The sequence below is a fragment of the Myotis yumanensis genome, unplaced genomic scaffold, assembly GCF_028538775.1.
Source record: "Myotis yumanensis isolate MYYU_CA2020_CCGP unplaced genomic scaffold, mMyoYum1.0.hap1 SCAF_14, whole genome shotgun sequence".
Classification (NCBI taxonomy): Eukaryota; Metazoa; Chordata; class Mammalia; order Chiroptera; family Vespertilionidae; genus Myotis; species Myotis yumanensis.
The window spans coordinates 57,165,280-57,180,388 of record NW_027223765.1 but is presented as its reverse complement, the minus strand read 5'-3'; positions in this window follow the sequence as shown (position 1 = coordinate 57,180,388).

The following is a 15,109-nucleotide window of genomic DNA, read 5'->3' as shown; positions in this document are numbered from 1 at the left end:
GGGGGTGGTTGTGTACAGTAATGAAAGGGGTCTAGTCCTGGGGGGGGGGGGACTGTGTACAGTAATGGAACGGGATCTAGTCCTGGGGGCGGTTGTGTACAGTAATGGAAGGGGTCTAGTCCTGGGGGCGGTTGTGTACAGTAATGAAAGGGGTCTAGTCCTGGGGAGGGGGCTGTGTACAGTAATGAAAGGGGTCTAGTCCTGGGGGGGGGCTGTGTACAGTAATGGAAGGGGACCTTGTCCTGCGGGGAGGAGGACTGTGTACAGTAATGGAAGGGGATCTAGTCCGGGGGGGGCTGTGTATAGTAATCGAAGGGGATCTAGCCCTGGGGGGAGGGGAACTATGTACAGTAATGGAAGGAGATCTAGTCCTGGGGGGGGGGCTGTGTACAGTAATGGAAGGGGACCTAGTCCTGGGGTGGGGGCTGTGTACAGTAATGGAAGGGGATCTAGTCCTGGGGGCGGTTGTGTAAAGTAATGGAAGGGGATCTAGTCCTGGGGTGGTGGCTGTGTACAGTAATGGAAGGGGACCTAGTCCTGGGGGGCGTGGTTGTGTACAGTAATGGAAGGGGACCTAGTCCTGCGGGGAGGAGGACTGTGTACAGTAATGGAAGGGGATCTAGTCCTGGGGGCGGTTGTGTACAGTAACGGAAGGGGTCTAGTCCTGGGGGAGGGGGGCTGTGTACAGTAATGGAAGAGGACCTAGTCCTGCGGGGAGGAGGACTGTGTACAGTAATGGAAGGGGATCTAGTCCTGGGGGAGGGGGGCTGTGTACAGTAATGGAAGGGGACCTAGTCCTGGGGGCGATTGTGTACAGTAATGGAAGGGCTCTAGTCCTGGGGGCGGTTGTGTACAGTAATGAAAGGGGTCTAGTCCTGGGGGGGGGGGGACTGTGTACAGTAATGGAACGGGATTTAGTCCTGGGGGCGGTTGTGTACAGTAATGGAAGGGGTCTAGTCCTGGGGAGGGGGCTGTGTACAGTAATGAAAGGGGTCAAGTCCTGGGGGGGGGGGTTGTGTACAGTAATGGAAGGGGACCTAGTCCTGGGGGCGGTTGTGTACAGTAACGGAAGGGGTCTAGTCCTGGGGCGGGGGGCTGTGTACAGTAATGGAACGGGATCTATTCCTGGGGGCGGTTGTGTACAGTAATGGAAGGGGTCTAGTCCTGGGGAGGGGGCTGTGTACAGTAATGAAAGGGGTCTAGTCCTGGGGGGGGGGGCTGTGTACAGTAATGGAAGGGGACCTAGTCCTGGGGGCGGTTGTGTACAGTAATGGAAGGGGTCTAGTCCTGGGGAGGGGGCTGTGTACAGTAATGAAAGGGGTCTAGTCCTGGGGGGGGGGGGCTGTGTACAGTAATGAAAGGGGATCTTGTGCTGCGGGGAGGAGGACTGTGTACAGTAATGGAAGGGGATCTAGTCCGGGGGGGGCTGTGTATAGTAATGGAAGGGGATCTAACCCTGGGGGGAGGGGAACTATGTACAGTAATGGAAGGAGATCTAGTCCTGGGGGGGGGTTGTGTACAGTAATGGAAGGGGACCTAGTCCTGGGGGGGGCTGTGTACAGTAATGGAAGGGGATCTAGTCCTGGGGGCGGTTGTGTAAAGTAATGGAAGGGGATCTAGTCCTGGGGTGGTGGCTGTGTACAGTAATGGAAGGGGACCTAGTCCTGGGGGAAGGAGGACTGTGTACAGTATTGGAAGGGGATCTAGTCCTGGGGGCGGTTGTGTACAGTAACGGAAGGGGTCTAGTCCTGGGGGAGGGGGGCTCTGTACAGTAATGGAAGAGGACCTAGTCCTGCGGGGAGGAGGACTGTGTACAGTAATGGAAGGGGATCTAGTCCTGGGGGGAGGGGGACTGTGTACAGTAATGGAAGGGGATCTAGTCCTGGGGGCGGTTGTGTACAGTAATGGAAGGGGTCTAGTCCTGGGGGCGGTTGTGTACAGTAATGGAAGGGGATCTAGTCCTGGGGGGGGGGTTGTGTACAGTAATGGAAGGGGATCTAGTCCTGGGGGGGGGTTGTGTACAGTAATGGAAGGGGATCTAGTCCTGAGGGGAGGGGGACTGTGTACAGTAATGGAAGGGGATCTAGTCCTGGGGGCGGTTGTGTACAGTAATGGAAGGGGATCTAGTCCTGGGGGTGGGGGCGGTGTATAGTAATGGAAGGGGACCTAGTCCTGGGGGGAGGAGGACTGTGTATAGTAATGGAAGGGGATCTAGTCCTGGGGGAGGGAGGCTGTGTACAGTAATGGAAAGGGACCTAGTCCTGGGGGCGGTTGTGTACAGTAACCGAAGGGGTCTAATCCTGGAGGGGGGGGCTGTGTACAGTAATGGAAGGGGATCTAGTCCTGGGGGGAGGGGGACTGTGTACAGTAATGGAAGGGGATCTAGTCCTGGGGGCGGTTGTGTACAGTAATGGAAGGGGTCTAGTCCTGGGGGGGGGGGCCTGTGTACAGTAATGGAAGGGGATCTAGTCCTGGGGGGAGGGGGACTGTGTACAGTAATGGAAGGGGACCTAGTCCTGAGGGCGGTTGTGTACAGTAATGGAAGGGGTCTAGTCCTGGGGGGGGGGGGGACTGTGTACAGTAACGGAAGGGGATCTAGTCCTGGGGACGGTTGTGTACAGTAATTAAAGGGGTCTAGTCCTGGCGGGGGGGGCTGTGTACAGTAATGGAAGGGGATCTAGTCCTGGGGGGAGGATGACTGTGTACAGTAATGGAAGGGGATCTAGTCCTGGGGGGGGGGGGCTGTGTACAGTAATGGAAGGGGATCTAGTCCTGGGGGGAGGGGGACTGTGTACAGTAACGGAAGGGAATCTAGTCCTGGGGGCGGTTGTGTACAGTAATGGAAGGGGTCTACTCCTGGTGGCGGTTGTGTACAGTAATGAAAGGGGTCTAGTCCTGGGGGGGGGGCTGTGTACAGTAATGGAAGGGGATCTAGTCCTGGGGGCGGTTGTGTACAGTAATGGAAGGGGTCTAGTCCTGGGGGCGGTTGTGTACAGTAATGGAAGGGGTCTAGTCCTGGGAGCGGTTGTGTACAGTAATGGAAGGGGATCTAGTCCTGGGGGGGGGGTGGTGTACAGTAATGGAAGGGGATCTAGTCCTGGGGGGGGTTTGTGTACAGTAATGGAAGGGGATCTAGTCCTGAGGGGAGGGGGACTGTGTACAGTAATGGAAGGGGATCTAGTCCTGGGGGCGGTTGTGTACAGTAATGGAAGGGGTCTACTCCTGGTGGCGGTTGTGTACAGTAATGAAAGGGGTCTAGTCCTGGGGGGGGGGGCTGTGTACAGTAATGGAAGGGGATCTAGTCCTGGGGGCGGTTGTGTACAGTAATGGAAGGGGTCTAGTCCTGGGGGCGGTTGTGTACAGTAATGGAAGGGGTCTAGTCCTGGGGGCGGTTGTGTACAGTAATGGAAGGGGATCTAGTCCTGGGGGGGGGGTTGTGTACAGTAATGGAAGGGGATCTAGTCCTGGGGGCGGTTGTGTACAGTAATGGAAGGGGATCTAGTCCTGGGGGGGGGGCGGTGTATAGTAATGGAAGGGGACCTAGTCCTGGGGGGAGGAGGACTGTGTATAGTAATGGAAGGGGATCTAGTCCTGGGGGAGGGAGGCTGTGTACAGTAATGGAAGGGGACCTAGTCCTGAGGGCGGTTGTGTACAGTAATGGAAGGGGTCTAGTCCTGGGGGGGGGGACTGTGTACAGTAACGGAAGGGGATCTAGTCCTGGGGGCGGTTGTGTACAGTAATTAAAGGGGTCTAGTCCTGGGGGGGGGGGGCTGTGTACAGTAATGGAAGGGGATCTAGTCCTGGGGGGAGGATGACTGTGTACAGTAATGGAAGGGGATCTAGTCCTGGGGGGGGGGGGCTGTGTACAGTAATGGAAGGGGATCTAGTCCTGGGGGGAGGGGGACTGTGTACAGTAACGGAAGGGGATCTAGTCCTGGGGGCGGTTGTGTACAGTAATGGAAGGTGTCTACTCCTGGTGGCGGTTGTGTACAGTAATGAAAGGGGTCTAGTCCTGGGGGGGGGGGGCTGTGTACAGTAATGGAAGGGGATCTGTCCTGGGGGCGGTTGTGTACAATAATGGAAGGGGTCTAGTCCTGGGGGCGGTTGTGTACAGTAATGAAAGGGGTCTAGTCCTGGGGGCGGTTGTGTACAGTAATGAAAGGGGTCTAGTCCTGAGGGGGGGGGCTGTGTACAGTAATGAAAGGGGTCTAGTCCTGGGGGGGGGGGCTGTGTACAGTAATGGAAGGGGACCTAGTCCTCGGGGCGGTTGTGTACAGTAACGAAAGGGGTCTAGTCCTGGGGGGGGGGGGGGCTGTGTACAGTAATTGAAGGGGACCTCGTACTGCGGGGAGGAGGACTGTGTACAGTAATGGAAGGGGATCTAGTCCTGGGGGGGGGGGGGGCTGTGTACAGTAATGGAAGGGGATCTAGTCCTGGGGGGGGGCTGTGTACAGTAATGGAAGGGGATCTAGTCCTGGGGGCGGTTGTGTACAGTAATGGAAGGGGATCTAGTCCTGGGGGGGTGGCTGTGTACAGTAATGGAAGGGGACCTAGTCCTGGGGGGCGTGGTTGTGTACAGTAATGGAAGGGGACCTAGTCCTGGGGGCGGTTGTGTACAGTAATGGAGGGGGATCTAGTCCAGGGGGGGGGTTGTGTACAGTAATGGAAGTGGATCTACTCCTGGGGGGGGGTTGTGTACATTAATGGAAGGGGATCTAGTCCTGAGGGGAGGGGGACTGTGTACAGTAATGGAAGTGGATCTAGTCCTGGGGGCGGTTGTGTACAGTAATGAAAGGGGTCTAGTCCTGGGGGGGGGGGGACTGTGTATAGTAATGGAAGGGGACCTAGTCCTGGGGGGAGGAGGACTGTGTATAGTAATGGAAGGGGATCTAGTCCTGGGGGGGGGGGGACTGTGTACAGTAATCGATTGGGACCTAGTCCTGGGGGCGGTTGTGTACAGTAATGGAAGGGCTCTAGTCCTGGGGGTGGTTGTGTACAGTAATGAAAGGGGTCTAGTCCTGGGGGGGGGGGGACTGTGTACAGTAATGGAACGGGATCTAGTCCTGGGGGCGGTTGTGTACAGTAATGGAAGGGGTCTAGTCCTGGGGGCGGTTGTGTACAGTAATGAAAGGGGTCTAGTCCTGGGGAGGGGGCTGTGTACAGTAATGAAAGGGGTCTAGTCCTGGGGGGGGGGCTGTGTACAGTAATGGAAGGGGACCTTGTCCTGCGGGGAGGAGGACTGTGTACAGTAATGGAAGGGGATCTAGTCCGGGGGGGGCTGTGTATAGTAATCGAAGGGGATCTAGCCCTGGGGGGAGGGGAACTATGTACAGTAATGGAAGGAGATCTAGTCCTGGGGGGGGGGCTGTGTACAGTAATGGAAGGGGACCTAGTCCTGGGGTGGGGGCTGTGTACAGTAATGGAAGGGGATCTAGTCCTGGGGGCGGTTGTGTAAAGTAATGGAAGGGGATCTAGTCCTGGGGTGGTGGCTGTGTACAGTAATGGAAGGGGACCTAGTCCTGGGGGGCGTGGTTGTGTACAGTAATGGAAGGGGACCTAGTCCTGCGGGGAGGAGGACTGTGTACAGTAATGGAAGGGGATCTAGTCCTGGGGGCGGTTGTGTACAGTAACGGAAGGGGTCTAGTCCTGGGGGAGGGGGGCTGTGTACAGTAATGGAAGAGGACCTAGTCCTGCGGGGAGGAGGACTGTGTACAGTAATGGAAGGGGATCTAGTCCTGGGGGGAGGGGGGACTGTGTACAGTAACGGAAGGGGATCTAGTCCTGGGGGCGGTTGTGTACAGTAATGGAAGGGGTCTACTCCTGGTGGCGGTTGTGTACAGTAATGAAAGGGGTCTAGTCCTGGAGGGGGGGGGGGCTGTGTACAGTAATGAAAGGGGTCTAGTCCTGGGGGGAGGCTGTGTACAGTAATGGAAGGGGACCTAGTCCTGCGGGGAGGAGGACTGTGTACAGTAATGGAAGGGGATCTAGTCCTGGGGGGGGGGGGCTGTGTACAGTAATGGAAGGGGATCTAGTCCTGGGGGGGTGGCTGTGTACAGTAATGAAAGGGGACCTAGTCCTGGGGGGCGTGGTTGTGTACAGTAATGGAAGGGGACCTAGTCCTGGGGGCGGTTGTGTACAGTAATGGAGGGGGATCTAGTCCAGGGGGGGGGGTTGTGTACAGTAATGGAAGGGGATCTAGTCCTGGGGGGGGGTTGTGTACATTAATGGAAGGGGATCTAGTCCTGAGGGGAGGGGGACTGTGTACAGTAATGGAAGTGGATCTAGTCCTGGGGGCGGTTGTGTACAGTAATGAAAGGGGTCTAGTCCTGGGGGGGGGGGCTGTGTATAGTAATGGAAGGGGACCTAGTCCTGGGGGGAGGAGGACTGTGTATAGTAATGGAAGGGGATCTAGTCCTGGGGGAGGGGGGCTGTGTACAGTAATGGAAGGGGACCTAGTCCTGGGGGCGGTTGTGTACAGTAACGGAAGGGGTCTAGTCCTGGGGGGGGGGGGCTGTGTACAGTAATGGAAGGGGATCTAGTCCTGGGGGGAGGGGGACTGTGTACAGTAATGGAAGGGGATCTAGTCCTGGGGGCGGTTGTGTACAGTAATGAAAGGGGTCTAGTCCTGGGGGGGGGGGGGGGACTGTGTACAGTAATGGAAGGGGACCTAGTCCTGGGGGCGGTTGTGTACAGTAATGGAAGGGCTCTAGTCCTGGGGGCGGTTGTGTACAGTAAAGAAAGCGGTCTAGTCCTGGGGGGGGGGGGGGACTGTGTACAGTAATGGAACGGGATCTAGTCCTGGGGGCGGTTGTGTACAGTAATGGAAGGGGTCTAGTTCTGGGGGCGGTTGTGTACAGTAATGAAAGGGGTCTAGTCCTGGGGAGGGGGCTGTGTACAGTAATGAAAGGGGTCTAGTCCTGGGGGGGGGGCTGTGTACAGTAAAGGAAGGGGACCTAGTCCTGGGGGCGGTTGTGTACAGTAACGGAAGGGGTCTAGTCCTGGGGGAGGGGGGCTGTGTACAGTAATGGAAGTGGACCTAGTCCTGCGGGGAGGAGGACTGTGTACAGTAATGGAAGGGGATCTAGTCCTGGGGGGAGGGGGGACTGTGTACAGTAATGGAAGGGGATCTAGTCCTGGGGGCGGTTGTGTACAGTAATGGAAGGGGATCTAGTCCTGGGGGGGGTTGTGTACAGTAATGGAAGGGGATCTAGTCCTGGGGGGGGGTTGTGTACAGTAATGGAAGGGGATCTAGTCCTGAGGGGAGGGGGACTGTGTACAGTAATGGAAGGGGATCTAGTACTGGGGGCGGTTGTGTACAGTAATGGAAGGGGTCTAGTCCTGGGGGAGGGGGGGACTGTGTACAGTAACGGAAGGGGATCTAGTCCTGGGGGCGGTTGTGTACAGTAATGAAAGGGGTCTAGACCTGGGGGGGGGCTGTGTACAGTAATGGAAGGGGATCTAGTCCTGGGGGGAGGAAGACTGTGTACAGTAATGGAAGGGGATCTAGTCATGGGGGGGGGCTGTGTACAGTAATGGAAGGGGATCTAGTCCTGGGGAGAGGGGGACTCTGTACAGTAACGGAAGGGGATCTAGTCCTGGGGGCGGTTGTGTACAGTAATGGAAGGGGTCTACTCCTGGTGGCGGTTGTGTACAGTAATGAAAGGGGTCTAGTCCTGGGTGGGGGGGCTGTGTACAGTAATGGAAGGGGATCTAGTCCTGGGGGCGGTTGTGTACAGTAATGGAAGGGGTCTAGTCCTGGGGGCGGTTGTGTACAGTAATGAAAGGGGTCTAGTCCTGGGGGGGGGGGCTGTGTACAGTAATGAAAGGGGTCTAGTCCTGGGGGGGGGCTGTGTACAGTAATGGAAGGGGACCTAGTCCTGGGGGCGGTTGTGTACAGTAACGAAAGGGGTCTAGTCCTGGGGGGGGGGCTGTGTACAGTAATGGAAGGGGACCTAGTCCTGCGGGGAGGAGGACTGTGTACAGTAATGGAAGGGGATCTAGTCCTGGGGGCGGTTGTGTACAGTAATGGAAGGGGATCTAATCCTGGGCGGGTGGCTGTGTACAGTAATGGAAGGGGACCTAGTCCTGGGGGGCGTGGTTGTGTACAGTAATGGAAGGGCACCTAGTCCTGGGGGCGGTTGTGTACAGTAATGGAGGGGGATCTAGTCCAGGGGGGGGGTTGTGTACAGTAATGGAAGGGGACCTAGTCCTGGGGGGGGGTTGTGTACATTAATGGAAGGGGATCTAGTCCTGAGGGGAGGGGGACTGTGTACAGTAATGGAAGGGGATCTAGCCCTGGGGGCGGTTGTGTACAGTAATGAAAGGGGTCTAGTCCTGGGGGGGGGGGCTGTGTATAGTAATGGAAGGGGACCTAGTCCTGGGGGGAGGAGGACTGTGTATAGTAATGGAAGGGGATCTAGTCCTGGGGGAGGGGGGCTGTGTACAGTAATGGAAGGGGACCTAGTCCTGGGGGCGGTTGTGTACAGTAACGGAAGGGGTCTAGTCCTGGGGGTGGGGCTGTGTACAGTAATGGAAGGGGATCTAGTCCTGGGGGGAGGGGGACTGTGTACAGTAATGGAAGGGGATCTAGTCCTGGGGGCGGTTGTGTACAGTAATGGAAGGGGTCTAGTCCTTGGGGGGGGGGGGACTGTGTACAGTAATGGAAGGGGACCTAGTCCTGGGGGCGGTTGTGTACAGTAATGGAAGGGCTCTAGTCCTGGGGGCGGTTGTGTACAGTAATGAAAGGGGTCTAGTCCTGGGGAGGGGGCTGTGTACAGTAATGGAACGGGATCTAGTCCTGGGGGCGGTTGTGTACAGTAATGGAAGGGGTCTAGTCCTGGGGAGGGGGCTGTGTACAGTAATGAAAGGGGTCTAGTCCTGGGGGGGGGGGGGCTGTGTACAGTAATGGAAGGGTACCTAGTCCTGGGGGCGGTTGTGTACAGTAACGGAAGGGGTCTAGTCCTGGGGCGGGGGGCTGTGTACAGTAACGGAAGGGGACCTTGTGCTGCGGGGAGGAGGACTGTGTACAGTAATGGAAGGGGATCTAGTCCGGGGGGGGGCTGTGTATAGTAATGGAAGGGGATCTAACCCTGGGGGGAGGGGAACTATGTACAGTAATGGAAGGAGATCTAGTCCTGGGGGGGGGGGCTGTGTACAGTAATGGAAGGGGACCTAGTCCTGGGGGTGGGGGCTGTGTACAGTAATGGAAGGGGATCTAGTCCTGGGGGCGGTTGTGTAAAGTAATGGAAGGGGATCTAGTCCTGGGGTGGTGGCTGTGTACAGTAATGGAAGGGGACCTAGTCCTGGGGGGCGTGGTTGTGTACAGTAATGGAAGGGGACCTAGTCCTGCGGGGAGGAGGACTATGTACAGTAATGGAAGGGGATCTAGTCCTGGGGGCGGTTGTGTACAGTAACGGAAGGGGTCTAGTCCTTGGGGAGGGGGGCTCTGTACAGTAATGGAAGAGGACCTAGTCCTGCGGGGAGGAGGACTGTGTACAGTAATGGAAGGGGATCTAGTCCTGGGGGGAGGGGGACTGTGTACAGTAATGGAAGGGGACCTAGTCCTGGGGGCGGTTGTGTACAGTAACGGAAGGGGTCTAGTCCTGGGGGGGGGGGCTGTGTACAGTAATGGAAGGGGATCTAACCCTGGGGGGAGGGGAACTCTGTACAGTAATGGAAGGGGATCTAGTCCTGGGGGCGGTTGTGTACAGTAATGGAAGGGGTCTAGTCCTGGGGGGGGGGGGGACTGTGTACAGTAATGGAAGGGGACCTAGTCCTCTGGGCATTTGTGTACAGTAATGGAAGGGCTCTAGTCCTGGGGGCGGTTGTGTACAGTAATGAAAGGGGTCTAGTCCTGGGGGAGGGGGGGACTGTGTCCAGTAATGGAACGGGATCTAGTCCTGGGGGCGGTTGTGTACAGTAATGGAAGGGGTCTAGTCCTGGGGAGGGGGCTGTGTACAGTAATGAAAGGGGTCTAGTCCTGGGGGGGTGGCTGTGTACAGTAATGGAAGGGGACCTAGTCCTGGGGGCGGTTGTGTACAGTAACGGAAGGGGTCTAGTCCTGGGGGGGGGGGCTGTGTACAGTAATGGAAGGGGACCTTGTGCTGCGGGGAGGAGGACTGTGTACAGTAATGGAAGGGGATCTAGTCCGGGGGGGGCTGTGTATAGTAATGGAAGGGGATCTAACCCTGGGGGGAGGGGAACTCTGTACAGTAATGGAAGGAGATCTAGTCCTGGGGGTGGGCTGTGTACAGTAATGGAAGGGGACCTAGTCCTGGGGGGGGGGGGCTGTGTACAGTAATGGAAGGGGATCTAGTCCTGGGGGCGGTTGTGTATAGTAATGGAAGGGGATCTAGTCCTGGGGTGGTGGCTGTGTACAGTAATGGAAGGGGACCTAGTCCTGGGGGGCGTGGTTGTGTACAGTAATGGAAGGGGACCTAGTCCTGCGGGGAGGAGGACTGTGTACAGTAATGGAAGGGGATCTAGTCCTGGGGGCGGTTGTGTACAGTAACGGAAGGGGTCTAGTCCTGGGGGAGGGGGGCTCTGTACAGTAATGGTAGAGGACCTAGTCCTGCGGGGAGGAGGACTGTGTACAGTAATGGAAGGGGATCTAGTCCTGGGGGCGGTTGTGTACAGTAATGGAAGGGGTCTAGTCCTGGGGGCGGTTGTGTACAGTAATGGAAGGGGATCTAGTCCTGGGGGGGGGGTTGTGTACATTAATGGAAGGGGATCTAGTCCTGGGGGGGGTTGTGTACAGTAATGGAAGGGGATCTAGTCCTGAGGGGAGGGTGACTGTGTACAGTAATGGAAGGGGATCTAGTCCTGGGGGCGGTTGTGTACAGTAATGAAAGGGGTCTAGTCCTGGGGGGGGGGGCGGTGTATAGTAATGGAAGGGGACCTAGTCCTGGGGGGAGGAGGACTGTGTATAGTAATGGAAGGGGATCTAGTCCTGGGGGAGGGAGGCTGTGTACAGTAATGGAAAGGGACCTAGTCCTTGGGGCGGTTGTGTACAGTAACCGAAGGGGTCTAGTCCTAGAGGGGGGGGCTGTGTACAGTAATGGAAGGGGATCTAGTCCTGGGGGGAGGGGGACTGTGTACAGTAATGGAAGGGGATCTAGTCTTGGGGGCGGTTGTGTACAGTAATGAAAGGGGTCTAGTCCTGGGGGGGGGGGCCTGTGTACAGTAATGGAAGGGGATCTAGTCCTGGGGGGAGGGGGACTGTGTACAGTAATGGAAGGGGACCTAGTCCTGAGGGCGGTTGTGTACAGTAATGGAAGGGGTCTAGTCCTGGGGGGGGGGGGGGACTGTGTACAGTAACGGAAGGGGATCTAGTCCTGGGGGCGGTTGTGTACAGTAATGGAAGGGGTCTACTCCTGGTGGCGGTTGTGTACAGTAATGAAAGGGGTCTAGTCCTGGGGGGGGGCGGCTGTGTACAGTAATAGAAGGGGATCTAGTCCTGGGGGCGGTTGTGTACAGTAATGGAAGGGGTCTAGTCCTGGGGGCGGTTGTGTACAGTAATGAAAGGGGTCTAGTCCTGGGGGCGGTTGTGTACAGTAATGAAAGGGGTCTAGTCCTGGGGGGGGGGCTGTGTACAGTAATGAAAGGGGTCTAGTCCTGGGGGGGGGGCTGTGTACAGTAATGGAAGGGGACCTAGTCCTGGGGGCGGTTGTGTACAGTAACGAAAGGGGTCTAGTCCTGGGGGGGGGGGGCTGTGTACAGTAATGGAAGGGGACCTAGTCCTGCGGGGAGGAGGACTGTGTACAGTAATGGAAGGGGATCTAGTCCTGGGGGGGGGGCTGTGTACAGTAATGGAAGGGGATCTAGTTCTGGGGGGGGGGGGCTGTGTACAGTAATGGAAGGGGATCTAGTCCTGGGGGTGGTTGTGTACAGTAATGGAAGGGGATCTAGTCCTGGGGGGGTGGCTGTGTACAGTAATGGAAGGGGCCCTAGTCCTGGGGGGCGTGGTTGTGTACAGTAATGGAAGGGGACCTAGTCCTGGGGGCGGTTGTGTACAGTAATGGAGGGGGATCTAGTCCAGGGGGGGGGGTTGTGTACAGTAATGGAAGGGGATCTAGTCCTGGGGGGGGGTTGTGTACATTAATGGAAGGGGATCTAGTCCTGAGGGGAGGGGGACTGTGTACAGTAATGGAAGTGGATCTAGTCCTGGGGGCGGTTGTGTACAGTAATGAAAGGGGTCTAGTCCTGGGGGGGGGGGGGGACTGTGTATAGTAATGGAAGGGGATCTAGTCCTGGGGGGGGGGGGACTGTGTACAGTAATGGAAAGGGACCTAGTCCTGGGGGCGGTTGTGTACAGTAACGGAAGGGGTCTAGTCCTGGGGGGGGGGGGACTGTGTACAGTAATGGAACGGGATCTAGTCCTGGGGGCGGTTATGTACAGTAATGGAAGGGCTCTAGTCCTGGGGGCGGTTGTGTACAGTAATGAAAGGGGTCTATTCCTGGGGTGGGGGGGGACTGTGTACAGTAATGGAACGGGATCTAGTCCTGGGGGCGGTTGTGTACAGTAATGGAAGGGGTCTAGTCCTGGGGGCGGTTGTGTACAGTAATGAAAGGGGTCTAGTCCTGGGGAGGGGGCTGTGTACAGTAATGAAAGGGGTCTAGTCCTGGGGGGGGGCTGTTTACAGTAATGGAAGGGGACCTTGTCCTGCGGGGAGGAGGACTGTGTACAGTAATGGAAGGGGATCTAGTCCGGGGGGGGCTGTGTATAGTAATGGAAGGGGATCTAGCCCTGGGGGGAGGGGAACTATGTACAGTAATGAAAGGAGATCTAGTCCTGGGGGGGGGGCTGTGTACAGTAATGGAAGGGGACCTAGTCCTGGGGGGGGGGGGGCTGTGTACTGTAATGGAAGGGGATCTAGTCCTGGGGGCGGTTGTGTAAAGTAATGGAAGGGGATCTAGTCCTGGGGTGGTGGCTGTGTACAGTAATGGAAGGGGACCTAGTCCTGGGGGGCGTGGTTGTGTACAGTAATGGAAGGGGACCTAGTCCTGCGGGGAGGAGGATTGTGTACAGTAATGGAAGGGGATCTAGTCCTGGGGGCGGTTGTGTACAGTAACGGAAGGGGTCTAGTCCTGGGGGAGGGGGGCTGTGTACAGTAATGGAAGAGGACCTAGTCCTGCGGGGAGGAGGACTGTGTACAGTAATGGAAGGGGATCTAGTCCTGGGGGGAGGGGGACTGTGTACAGTAATGGAAGGGGATCTAGTCCTGGGGGCGGTTGTGTACAGTAATGAAAGGGGTCTAGTCCTGGGGGCGGTTGTGTACAGTAATGGAAGGGGATCTAGTCCTGGGGTGGGGTTGTGTACAGTAATGGAAGGGGATCTAGTCCTGGGGGGGGGTTGTGTACAGTAATTGAAGGGGATCTAGTCCTGAGGGGAGGGGGACTGTGTACAGTAATGGAAGGGGATCTAGTCCTGGGGGCGGTTGTGTACAGTAATGAAAGGGGTCTAGTCCTGGGGGGGGGGGCGGTGTATAGTAATGGAAGGGGACCTAGTCCTGGGGGGAGGAGGACTGTGTATAGTAATGGAAGGGGATCTAGTCCTGGGGGAGGGAGGCTGTGTACAGTAATGGAAAGGGACCTAGTCCTGGGGGCGGTTGTGTACAGTAACCGAAGGGGTCTAGTCCTGGAGGGGGGGTTGTGTAAAGTAATGGAAGGGGATCTAGTCCTGGGGGGAGGGGGACTGTGTACAGTAATGGAAGGGGATCTAGTCCTGGGGGCGGTTGTGTACAGTATTGAAAGGGGTCTAGTCCTGGGGGAGGGGGGGCTGTGTACAGTAATGGAAGGGGATCTAGTCCTGGGGGGAGGGGGACTGTGTACAGTAACGGAAGGGGATCTAGTCCTGGGGGCGGTTGTGTACAGTAATGGAAGGGGTCTAGTCCTGGGGGGGGGACTGTGTACAGTAATGGAAGGGGACCTAGTCCTGGGGGCGGTTGTGTACAGTAATGGAAGGGGTCTAGTCCTGGCGGGGGGGGGACTGTGTACAGTAACGGAAGGGGATCTAGTCCTGGGGGCGGTTGTGTACAGTAATGAAAGGGGTCTAGTCCTGGGGGGGGGCTGTGTACACTAATGGAAGGGGATCTAGTCCTGGGGGGAGGAGGACTGTGTACAGTAATGGAAGGGGATCTAGTCCTGGGGGGGGGGGGCTGTGTACAGTAATGGAAGGGGATCTAGTCCTGGGGGGTGGGGGACTGTGTACAGTAACGGAAGGGGATCTAGTCCTTGGGGCGGTTGTGTACAGTAATGGAAGGGGTCTAGTCCTGGGGGCGGTTGTGTACAGTAATGAAAGGGGTCTAGTCCTGGGGGGGGGGGGCTGTGTACAGTAATGGAAGGGGATCTAGTCCTGGGGGGAGGAGGACTGTGTACAGTAATGGAAGGGGATCTATTCCTGGGGGGGGGGCTGTGTACAGTAATGGAAGGGGATCTAGTCCTGGGGGGAGGGGGACTGTGTACAGTAACGGAAGGGGATCTAGTCCTGGGGGCGGTTGTGTACAGTAATGGAAGGGGTCTAGTCCTGGGGGCGGTTGTGTACAGTAATGAAAGGGGTCTAGTCCTGGGGGGGGGGCTGTGTACAGTAATGAAAGGGGTCTAGTCCTGGGGGGGGGGCTGTGTACAGTAATTGAAGTGGACGTAGTCCTGGGGGCGGTTGTGTACAGTAACGAAAGGGGTCTAGTCCTGGGGGGGGGGCTGTGTACAGTAATGGAAGGGGATCTAGTCCTGGGGGGAGGGGGACTGTGTACAGTAATGGAAGGGTATCTATTCCTGGGGGCGGTTGTGTACAGTATTGAAAGGGGTCTAGTCCTGGGGGAGGGGGGGCTGTGTACAGTAATGGAAGGGGATCTAGTCCTGGGGGGAGGGGGACTGTGTATAGTAACGGAAGGGGATCTAGTCCTGGGGGCGGTTGTTTACAGTAATGGAAGGGGTCTAGTCCTGGGGGGGGGACTGTGTACAGTAATGGAAGGGGACCTAGTCCTGGGGGCGGTTGTGTACAGTAATGGAAGGGGTCTAGTCCTGGCGGGGGGGGACTGTGTACAGTAACGGAAGGGGATCTAGTCCTGGGGGCGGTTGTGTACAGTAATGGAAGGGGTCTAGTCCTGGG